The sequence below is a fragment of the Manis pentadactyla genome, chromosome Y (genome assembly GCF_030020395.1).
Source record: "Manis pentadactyla isolate mManPen7 chromosome Y, mManPen7.hap1, whole genome shotgun sequence".
Lineage (NCBI taxonomy): Eukaryota > Metazoa > Chordata > Mammalia > Pholidota > Manidae > Manis > Manis pentadactyla.
In genome coordinates, this window is record NC_080039.1 from 23,725,472 (window position 1) to 23,737,628 (window position 12,157).

Here is a 12,157-nt window from a genome sequence, read left to right on the forward strand (position 1 = left end):
TTTCTTAAACTTTTTATCACCCCAAATTTTTCTAAAGAATTAATTTGTTTTTCTTTAAGAAAATAAGCTTTTCTTGGTTTGAAAAAGCTGTTTCACAAAACCTTCCAGCCCTAGTTAGCTCTAATCCACATTCTATCTAGATGAATTTGCCTACAGTCAATCCCACATATAAATGGAATCACAATATTAGTCTTTTTGTGTTTGGATTGTTTCACATGACATAATGTTCTCAAGGTTTATACGTGTTGCCGCATATTTCAGAATTCTCTTCCTTTTTAAGGCTGAATATATTCAGATGTACAACTATATCACATTTTCGTTAATGCATTCATTTGTTGGTGGATCCTTAGATTGTTTCCGTTTCTGGCTATTATGAAAAACACTGCTTTGAGCATTGCTATGAACACAAATAACTGTTTGAATGCATTTTCAGTTCCTTTGAGTATATACTTGGATTGAATATGCTAGATTACATGGTAAATCTATGCTTAACTTTTTAAGGACCTGCCAATTTATACATTAGTTTCACCATGGTATACTCACACCAGTCAAGTACCAAAGCTCTACTTTCTCTCCCCTACTTCTTCTTCTCTCTTTTTTTAAATGTAAAAGCCATCCCAGTGATGTGGTATCTCATGGCAGTTTTGATTTTCACTTCCCTAGTGATGACTGATTCCAAGAATCCTTTCTTGTGCTTCTTGTGCGTCTGCAGAGAAAATTCTATTCATTTTTAAATTCTGATATTTATATGAACTTTAGGATGGGTTTTTACATTTTGGCAGTCAATACCATTGTTATTTTGGAAGGGATAACATTACATATGTAGACTGTTTGGGTAGAGTGGTAGTATTGACATCTAAATAATACTAAATCTTCCAATACATGAGTATACATTGTCTTGTTTATTTAGGACTTTAATTGCTTCAAACACTGCTGTGTATCTTATTAATTAGGTTTATCTTTTCCTGAGTATTGTATCCTTTTTGCTGCTCATGTAGGTGGGATTCACTTTTTATGATTTTTATTCATTTTGTACTTTAACAGCTTTGCTGAATTCAGTTCTTTAAGGATTCTTTCTTTTTTTTGATACCATTAGTGTACAGTTACTTGAACAACATTATGGCAACTGCACTCCCCTATTATCAAGTCCCCCACATCCCCCTTTACATTCACTGTCCGTCAGCATAGTAAGATGCTATAGAATCATTACTTGTCTTCTCTGTGTATAGTGCTTTTCCCGTGACCCCCCATCCGCTACATTATGTGTGCTAATCATAATGCCCGTTTACCCACCTTGTCCCTCCCTCCGCACCTATCTCCCCAGCCCCTTTCCCTTTGGTACCTGTTAGTTCATTCTTGGGTTCTGTGAGTCTGCAGCTGTTTTGTTCCTGCAGTTTTTTTGTCTTTGTTCTTATGGTCCACAGATGAGTGAAATAATCTGATACTTGTCTTTCTCTGCATGGCTATTTTCACTGGGCACAATACCCTCTAGCTCCATCCATGTTGTTGCAAATGGTAGGATTTCTTTTCCTCTTATGGCTGAATGTGTACCACATCTTTGTGCATTCATGTACTGTTGCACACTTAGGTTGCTTCTGTGTTCTTTTCATTGTATATAGTGCTGTGATAAGCATACGGGTGCATATGTCTTTCTCAAATGGGACTGCTGCATTCTTAGGGTAAATTCCTAGGAGTGGAATTCCTGGGTCAAGTGGTATTTCTGTTTTGAGCTTTTTGAGGAACCTCCATACAGCTTTCCACAATGGTAGAATTAGTTTTCTTTCCAACCAGCAGTGTACGAGGGTTCCCCTTTCTCCACATCCTCGCCAACATCTGTTGTTTGTCTTTCAGATGCTGGCCACCCTAGTTGATGTGAGGTGATAACTCATTGTGGTTTTAATTTGCATTTCTCTGATGACAAGCGATGTGGAGTGTCTTTTCATTTGTCTGTTTGCCATCTGAATTTCTTCTTTAGAGAAGTGTCTGTTCAGCTCCTCTGCCCATTTTTTAATTGGATTATGTGCTTTTTGATTGTTGAGGTGTGTGAGCTCTTTATATAATTTGGATGACAACCACTTATCGGATATGTCATTCATGAATACATTCTCCCATACTGTAGGATGTCTTTTTGTTCTACTGATGGTGTCCTTTGCTGTACAGAAGCTTTTTAGTTTGATATAGTCCCACTTGTTCATTTTTGCTTTTGTTTCCCTTGCTTGGGGAGATACGTTCATGAAGAAGTTGCTCGTGTTTATGTCCAAGAGATTTTTGTCTGTAGTTTTTTTCTAAGAGTTTTATGGTTTCATGACTCATCATTCAGGTCTTTGATCCATGTTGAGTTTACTTTTCTGTGTAGGTTAGACAATAATCCTGTTTCCTTGTCTTACATGTAGCTGTCCAGTTTTGCCATCACCAGCTGTTGAAGAGGCTGTCATTTCCCCATTGTATATCCATGGCTCCTTTATCGTATATTTTCTGACCATATATGTTTGGTTTATATCTTGGCCCTCTGGTCTGTTGCATTGGACTATGGGTCTGTTCTTGTGCCAGTACCAGATTGTCTTGATTACTGTGGCTCTGTGTTAGAGCTTCAATTTCAGAAGAGAGATCCCTCTGATTTCTTCTTCCTTCCCAGGACTGCTTTGGCTAATCGGGGTTTTTTGGTGTTTCCATATGAATTTTAGAACCATTTGTTCCAGTTCGTTGAAGACTGCTGTTCGTATTTAGTTAGCGGTTGCTTTGAACATGTAGATTGCATTAGGCAGGGTGGCCATTTTGACGATATTAATTCTTCCTAGTGAAGAGCATGGAGTGATTTTCCATTGGTTCGTGTCCTCTTTAATTTCTCTTAGGAGAGTCTTGTAGTTTCAGGGTATAGGTCTTTCACTTCCTTGGTTAGGTTTATTCCGAGGTGTTTTATTCTTTTTGATGCAATTGTGAAAAGCATTGTTTTCCTGATTTCTCTTTCTGCTCGCTCATCATTAGTGTATAGGAATGCAACAGATTTCTGTGTATTAATTTTGTAACCTACAATGTTGCTGAGTTCAGACATTAGTTGTAGTAGTTTTGGAGTGTTTTCTTTAGGGTTATTTTCTGTGCAATGTCATGTCATCTGCAAATGGGCAGTATGACTTGTTCCTTACCAGCCTGGATGCCTTTGATTTCTTTGTGTTGTCTGATTGCCATTGCTAGGACCTCCAGTACTATGTTGAATAAAAGTGGGGACAGTGGGCATCCCTGTCTTGTTCACGACCTTCGGGGAAAATCTTCCAGCTTCTCGCCATTAAGTATAATGTTGCCTGTGGGTTTGTCATATACGGACTTTATTATTTTGAGGTATATGTCCTCTCTACCCATTTTGTTAAGAGTTTTTATCACGAATGGACATTGAATTTTGACTAATGCTTTTTCAGCCTCTATGGAGATGATCATGTGGTTTTTGTGCTTCTTTGTATTGATGTGGTGGGTGATGTTAAAGGATTTTTGAATGTTGTACCATCCTTGCATCCTTGGGATGAATCCCACTTGGTCATGGTGGATGATCCTTTCAGTGTATTTTTGAATTCGGTTTGCTAATATTTTATTGAGTATTTCTGCATCTGTGTTCATCAGCGATATTGGTCTGTAGTTTTCTTTTTTGGTGGGGTCTTTGCCTGTTTTTGGTATTACAGTGATGTTGGCCTCACAGAATGAGTATGGAAGTATTCCCTCCTCTTCTCCTTTTTGGAGAACTTTAAAGAGGATTGGTTTTAGGTCTTCACTGAATGTTTGATAAAATTCAGAGGGGGGAAGTCATCTGGTTCAGGGCTTTAGTTGTTAGGTATTTTTGATAACCAGTTCCATTACATTGCTGCCAATTGTTCTGTTAAGATTTTCGTTTCTTCCTGGTTCCATTTCTATTACGTTATCTGGTTTGTTACTATGTAATTTTTCATGATATTTTCTCATAATTCTTTGTATTTCTGTGGTCTCCATAGTTATTTTTCCTTTCTCATTTCTGATTCTGTTTATGTGTGTAGACTCTCATTTTTTCTTGGTAAATCTGCCTATGGGTTTATCTATTTTGTTTATATTCTTGATGGATCAGCTCCTGGTTTCACTGATTTTGTTGTTTTATTCTCCTCTATTTGATTTGTTTCTGCTTCAGTCTTTATTATGTCCTTCCTTCTACTGACTTTGTGCCTCACTTTGTTCTTCTTTTTCTAGTTTCAAAAACGGTCTAGTGAGTTTAGACTGTTCACTTCTGACTGTTCTTCTTTCCTGTTGTCAGCCTGTATTGTAATATTTGCAGCTCACATGGCCTTCACTTTGTCCCACAGATTTTTGTGGTATTGAGTTGTTTTTTTCAGTTGTCTCCGTATATTGCTTGATCTCTTCTTATTTGATAATCTATCCACTGATTATTTAGAAGCATGTTATTAAGCCTCCATGTGTTTGTGTGCTTTTTCATTTTCTTTGTGTTAATTTATTTCTAATTTTATACCTTTGGGATCTGAGTAGCTGGTTTGTTCAATTTCAGTCTTTTTGAATTTGCTGAGGTTTTTTTCTGTGGCCTCGTGTATGGTCTATTCTGGGAAACATTCCATATGCACTTGAGAAGAATGTGCATTCTGTTGCGTTTGGATGTACTGTTCTGTGTATGTCTGTTAGGTCCGTCTGTTGTAATATGTTGTTCAGTGCCTCCGTCTCTTTACTCATTTTCTGTCTGGTTGATCTATCCTTTGGAGTGAGTGGTGTGTTGAAGTCTCCTAGAATGAGTGCATTGCATTCCATTTCCCTCTTTAGTTCTGTTAGTATTTGTTTCACGTATGTAGATGATCCCCTTTCGGGTGCGTCGATATTTATAATAGTTCTCTCCTCTTGTTGGACTGCCCCCTTTATCATTATGTAATGTCCTCCTTTGTCTCTGGTGAGTTTCTTTGTTTTGAAGTCTATTTTGTCTGATACAAGTACTGCAACTCCTGCTTTTTTCTCCTTATTAGTTGCATGAAATACCATTTTCAATCCCTTTACTTTCAGTCTGTGTATGTCTTTGGGTTCGAAGTGAGTCTTTTGCAGGCAGCATATAGATGGTCTGGTATTTTTATTCATTCGGTGACTCTGTGTTTTGATTGGTGCCTTCAGAGCCTTTACATTTAGGGTGATTATTGATAGGTATGTACTTACTGCCATTGCAGACTTTAGATTTGTGGTTATGAAAGGTTCAAGGGTAATTCCCTTACTATCTGACAGTCTAATTTAACTCACTTTCTGTGCTAATAAAAACAGAACCTAAAAGTTGTTTTTTGTTTTTTTCTCCTTTTTCTTCCTCCTCCCTTTCTTTATATGTTGGGTGTGATATTCTGAGCTCTTTGTCTATCCCTTGATTGACTTTGGGGGTAGTTGATTTGATTTTGCATCTGTTCAGTGATTAATTGTTCTACTTTGCTGTGGTTTTATTTTGCCTGGTGAAATGTATTTAGCCTTAGGAATACTTCCATGTGTAGTAGTTCCTCCAAAATGCACTGTCGAGGTGGTTTGTAGGAGGTAAATCCTCTCAGCTTTTGCTTATCGGAACATTGTTTAATCTCTCCTTCAAATTTAAATGATCACCTTGGCAGGTAGAGTATTCTTGGTCCTAGGACCTCCTGCATCACTGCATTAAATACATCATGCCACTCCCTTCTGGCCTGTAAGGTTTTTGTTGAGAATTCTGATGATAGCCTGATGGGTTTTCCTTTGTATGTGATCTTTTCTCTCTCTCTAGCTGCTTTTAAAAGTCTGTCCTTATCCTTGATCTTTGCCACTTTATTTTTTATGTCTTGGTGTTGTCTTCCTTGGATCCCTTGTGTTGGGAGGTCTGCCTAACACTTCGATGGCTTGAGAGACTGTCTTCTTTCTCAGATTGGGGAAGTGTTCAGCAATTGCCTCCTCAGTGACACTTTCTGTCCCTTTTTCTTTCACTTCTTCTTCTGGTGCCCCTATTAGGAGAGTAATGTTCCGTTTGGAACTGTCACACGGTCGTCTCAATGATCTTTCATTCTTAGAGATTATTTTTTCTCTCTGTGCCTCATCTTCTTTGTATTCCTCTTCTCTAATTACTATTCCATTTACCGTCTCTTCTACTACATCCAATCTTCTTTTAAATCCCTCACATGTTTCATTTCAGGTACGGAGTGTCTTGATGATTGAATCTCCATCTTAAATTCATCCCTGAGTTCTTGAATATTTTTCTGCCCCTCCGTAAGCATGTTTATAGTTCTTACTTCGAACTCTCTTTCAGGAATACTGGTGAGTTCAGTTTCATTTGGCCAGTTTTGTGTGGTGCCCTCTAGTGTCCAGAAGCTCTAGTCTCTGGAGCTGCTCAGCCACTACGTGAGGATGGGGGTCATAGGGGAGTGGTGCTGGAGCCTGGGAGGAGGAAAGAGCTAAATTGACACTGCTTTCCGGCTGCAGTGCGTCTCCAGCGTCAGAGCCAGTGGGCCAAGCACACAGTTGTAACCCTCCGTGCTTGGCGTCTCTAGGGGCCTCCCTCCGGCTGGCCTGATGCCAGCAGTGACTGCTGGTCTGTGAGCAGGTGCCGGCAGGCCAGGAGAAGGTGCAGCAGTCTGAGTGTCAGTGTGGGGGGCCTCCAAGCTGAGTAGCCAGCTAGGGGGATTGGACCTCCCGAAGCTCCTCAAAGTTCCCAATCTGCTGGGCAGAGCGCCCGCGGACAATCTTGTCTGCCTCTCCCTTCTCCCGCGCAGCAAGCTCCGTGCAAACCCTGCACCTTCAGCAGCCATCTTGCTGCAAGGAAGCCTCTTAGACCACACGCCTTTCCTTTGTCCCAGAGCGGCCAGGTGGGGATTCTTACCCTGCACAAAGGGCCGGAATCTCAGTCTCTCAAGCACTCCACCTGTCCCTGCTCCCCAACCCCACCAACCTCCAGGGCACCATACAATGTAGATTTGTTTTCCAAAGTAGGCCTCCGGGGCTGGGTGTTCAGCAGTTCTGGGCTTCCACCCCCTCCCTGCTCCATTTCTCTTCCTCCTGCTGGTGAACTAGGGTGGTGGAAGGGCTTAGGTCCTGCTGGATCAAGGCTTTGGTACGTTACCCTCTTCCTTGAGGGTCTCTATGCAGTCGGGTGCAGCCTTCTTTCCTGTTGCTGTTCTAGAGTTAGTTGTGTTCGCTATATCTTCATACTATCTGTGGTTTTTGGACTGTCTCACCTCTCGTGCCGCCATCTTGAATCCCCTAGGGGTTCCTTCTTTTAAGGATTTTTCAAAGGGCCAGTGGGTATGAACTTGTAAAGTGGTCTCAAAAATGCTTATCTCTAGTGTGATACACTAAGTCACTTCTGTTATCAGTCCTCTAGGTAATTCTGCAAAATTAACTTAACACAAGTCTAAGTTCCTCACAAGGGGAACAGCTCCCCTCTGGGAACCTTAGTCTGGGCTGCCTGCCCTGCCACCAAGGTGGACTGAGTTCTTGTCTGTTTGCTGAAATATGTGGAGTTTCTTACTTCCTAACTTCCTGCCTTTTAAAAATGGAATCTTAGCTTTAAGATGGAATCCTTCCTTTCTTACTATGCTAAAAAGTATAAAATAATTTGATTTGCCATTTTAAGTCTCAGGTAAATAGTGTTAGATATATTTACATGGTTGTGCCCTGTAAGTAGAAGAGCTCTAGTACTTTTTCTTGTCATGCAGAACGGAAAGTCTACACCAACGCAACACAAATTTGTCTACCTATCTCAACACCAGTGCTTTCCCGCACTACCTTTGTTAGGGGGGCATTGTGTATTTTCCTTGGTTCTTGTCCCTCCTGGAACAAAGAATTGAAGGGCAGAGACACTGTAGTGAAACAGTGAAAGTTTTAAAGTTACTTACAGAGAGAAAAAATACAGGCAACCTCAGGGAGGGGAGGCGCCCTGAAAGGTTGGGGATTCCTCCTTTTAAGGATTTTTCAGGAATGTGACAGAGAGCTAGAAGGGTGAACTTAAGTGGTCTTCTCCTCAAGATGTTTATCTTTTTGAGACACAGAGTCTCTTCCCAGTCCTCTGGGTAATTCTCAAAATTGACATAAGAAGTTTACTGCTCTGGCCCCCTCCCAGGATAGCAGCTTACTGGTTTGGGAGCATATCAATTAAGACTGCCTGCCCTGTGCCCCAAGGTGGGATGAGTTATTGTCTGTTTGCTAAAGAGTTAGTTAAGAATCTTACTTAACTTCTTGGGTATTAAAATACAGTCTTTAAGATAGAATCCTTCTTGCTTTTTACTATGTTGTTTATGGCAGGACCAGCATAGTAAATGAATTGCCTAGGAAACAAACTACTTGATCAGTGGTGAAAGGAGAGAAAAACAGCATGTAGGTAAAGGTAAAAAATAAACTGGGCCCAGATGATTAACATAATAAAGATGGGCTATGCCGAAGTACCTTCCTTTATCTGGGCAATATTCAAACATTCCAGGCCAAGTAGCTCTTGGCTTTTCAAGCTTTAATTCATTAACTCTGGGTCTTTTTAATGGACTTCCCTGGCCTTTTTTTCTCTTTCCACCCTGCCCAGATCTATTTTCCTGCCTAACACTTTCTCCGCACTCCATGCTAGCAAAGTGCTTTTCTGTGCGCCGTTTTCGTGCAGCCACAGCACACTCTGGTTTCCCACCCTCCCCTTTTTGGAAGAACTCTATGAGCCGCTCCTTGGTGATGGCAGGCAGCAGACCAGTTAGGTTCCAGGAACTGAGGGGAGGAGAGAATGGCCATTTTATCTCCACTACTTGCCCAGAACCACCTGAGGCTGCAGCAGTAAACATCCATTCATATGCCAGGCGGTAAATTCTGGAAACTACCACTTACTCCACAATGACCCTTTTTTTTCCCTGATAATTTTCCTTGCTCTCTATTTTGCTCTGAATTATAGCCACTCCAACTTTCTTCTCAAGCAGTTTAATTTTCACTGCATCTTTAAAATTCATTTCTTAAGGCATTTAATAAATGCCAGTGTTTAGTTGGGTATTTATGCCCTATGACTGTCGTATCTTTTATTTGGTTGTATTTTGACCTTGGAATTTAAAAGTGATTAATTTTGAATAAATACCAACTGTATTCGTTGCTTTTTTTTTTTTTAATTCTCCATATAGGTTCTTCCCTGTAACTTTTTTTGCTTTCTCTGCTTCTTTTTCCTTTTCCTTTAAGTGCAATCACGTTATTATTAGGTTTCTTTAACAGAGGTTTAACTATACTTGGAATTTTTTCCAAATTTGGCAAAATGGTTACAAGTGCTAAAGTTACCACTACAGAGTAATAAGCTTCTTTGATACGTTCTATTTTTATTACAAAATTTTGAGAAAGCAGATACAGGAATTTTTGTTTGGTTTCCTCTGCCTTACTGAAGTGTCCTTGATAAACTAAAAGGTATATGTACATAAGGTACACAAGGTAATGTTTTAGACACACACGCGTGCACGCACACGTGCGCACGCATTCCTGCTCTGCTGAGACCGAGTAAAGAGAAGAGCAAGTTGTAGGGCTTAAAAACGAGTTTGTACTCTCAAGGCAGTAGGTCTCAGTCTCTCCTGGCTCTGGCGCTGCTTCCCCCTGCTTCCCAGCATGGGCTTAATACTCTCCTAGCGCCAGGGCTCCATCGCTTCCCTCTGACAGACTTTGTTCCCTACTGGCTCTCCAAGCTTCCCTTCTCTGCTCTTGACTGTTCTCCCTTCCCCGCCCCTTGCACCAGGAGCACGTCTGTGGGCTAGCCTCTGTGGTAACTGGCAATCACCCCAAAATACCCAACCAGTTATGCATCAGGAACTGCGGAGAGGAGAGAACAGTTGTTCCCTCTCCATCTTAACTGATTGAAGTGATATCTTACGGCATTTTTTATTGATATGAAGTGAACTCTTACGAAGGTTTCACAAGAAAAACAGTGTGGTTACTACTTTCACCCTCATATGATTAGCGATGTGGAGCATCTTTTCACCTTCCTGTCAGTTGTCCGAATTTCTTCTTTGGAAAAGACTCTTATTCACATCCTCTGCCCATTTTTTCATCTGGTTGCTTGGTTTTGGGTATTGAGTTGTTTGACTTTGTTACGGAAAATAATGAAAAAACCCGTACCAGACTCCTATCATTGACGGAAGAACCAGGCGGCACTCGGTCGTCTTGGAGTGTTGAGGCTTTACTTCACACCGGCGGGCTCAGAGGGAAGTAATCTCCCAAAAGTCTGAGCCCTGAACAGGGGCAAAGGGAGCAATATATATCTTTCTGCTTCTGTATCTGTAACATTCCTACATGCACAACAAGCGAGCAATCGAGGAGTGAAGAGTTTGGGGAATGAACCTAGGGAGTGCTCGGCAGAGTGGGGCGTGTAGGGGAGCGGGAAATTAAGGGAGTTTCTGTTGTCTTTGCTAAGAAGAGCAACAGAAAGGAGCCACCTGGACTAGATTGCTGTCTTTGTACGTTTTTCCCTGTTGACTTCTGTACATATTTTGGGTGTTAAATTAACCCCTTATGGGATAAGTCATTAAGGAATACATTTGTAGGATGCCTTTTTGATCTGCTGATGGTGTCCTTTGCTGAACAGAAGCTTTTTAGTTTGATGTAGTCCCATTTGTTCATTTTTGCTTTTGTTTCCCTTGCCCAAGGACATGTGTTCAGTAAAAGGTTGCTCACATTTATATTCAAGAGATTTTTGCCTATGTTTTCTTCAAAGAGTTTTACTTTTTGTGACTTACAAAGGTCTTTGATCCATTTTGAGTTTAGTTTTCTAAATGGAGTTAGGCAGTAATCCAGTTTCATTCTCTTACATGTAAGCTGTCCATTTTTGCCAGTATGAATTGTCGAAGAGGCTGTCTTTTCCCCATTTTATACCAATGGCTCCTTTATCATATATGAATTGGCCATATATGTGTGGGTTTACATCAGGGCTCTATTCTGTTCTAATGATCTATGGGTCTGTTCTTGTGCCTGTACCATACTGTCTTGGTTTCTGTAGGGAGCATAATCCCCCAGCTTTGTTCTTCCTTCTCTGGATTGCTTTGGCTCTTCAGGGTCTTCTGTGGTTCCACATGAATTTTAGAACTGTTTGTTCTAGTTTGTTGAAGAATGCCGTTGGTATTTGATAGGGATTGCATGGAAACTGTAGATTGTGTTAGGCATGATGGTCATTTTGACAACATTTATTCTTCCTATCCATGAACAGAGGATAGGTTTCCATTTATTGTTATTTAATTGCTCTATGAGTGTTTTGTAATTTTCAGTGTTTAGGTCTTTCAGCTGCTTGGTTAGGTATTTTTGCTGCAATTGTTAATGGAGTTGTTTTTCTGATTTTCTGTCTGCTAGTTTATGCTTACAATATAGGAAAGCAGCAGATTCTGTGTTAATTTTGTATCCTGGACCTTTGCTGCATTCAGTTTTTTGGTGGAGTCTTTAGGTTTTCTATTGTATAATAGCGTATCATCTGAAAACCCTGACAAGTTTAACTTCTTCCTTAACACTTAGGAAGCCTTTTATATCTTTGTGTTTGTTGTCTGATTGCCGTGACTAGGACCTCCAGTACTTTGTTGAATAAAAGTGGGGAGATTGAGCATTCTTGTTTTGTTTCTGATCTTAGTGAAATATATTTCAGCTTTTGAGTGAACATTCCTACCTGCACAGCAAGTCAGCAGGCACGGGGGAGTGAACCTGGGGAGTGCTCGGCAGAGTGGGGAGTGTAGGGCTGTGGGTTTTTCATGCATTGCCTTTGCTATGCTGAGTTACATATCCTCTATGCACTTTTAATTGAGAATTTCTGTCATGGATGAGTGTTGAGTATTGTTGAATGCTTTTTCAGCATCAATTGAGATGATCGTGTTGATTTTTGTCCTCTTTGTCAATGTGTGTGATGTTGATTGATTTTCAGATATTGTACTATCCTTGAATCCCTGGAATAAATCCCATACGGTGATGATGCATGACCTTTTTGATGTAGTTTTTAATCCTGTTTGCTAATATTTTGTTGAGGGTTTTTTGATTACATTCATCAGGGATATTGGTCTGTAATTTTCCCTTTTTTGCACTGTAATGCTGGCCTCATAGAATGAGTTTGGAAGTATTCTCTCCTTTTGTACTTTTTAGAAGACTTTAAGAAGGATGGATATTGGGTCTTTTGTAAGTGTTTGCTAAAAATTCAGCTGTGAAGCACAATATGGATGGTCACAGG

General features: G+C 40.4%; 1 protein-coding gene across 3 annotated transcripts in view; it reads left to right on the plus strand.

Moving 5' to 3' along the window:
* Positions 1–12,157, plus strand: part of LOC130682128 (probable ubiquitin carboxyl-terminal hydrolase FAF-X) — a 173,747-nt gene that overhangs the window by 98,203 nt on the left and 63,387 nt on the right. The window lies entirely within an intron of this gene.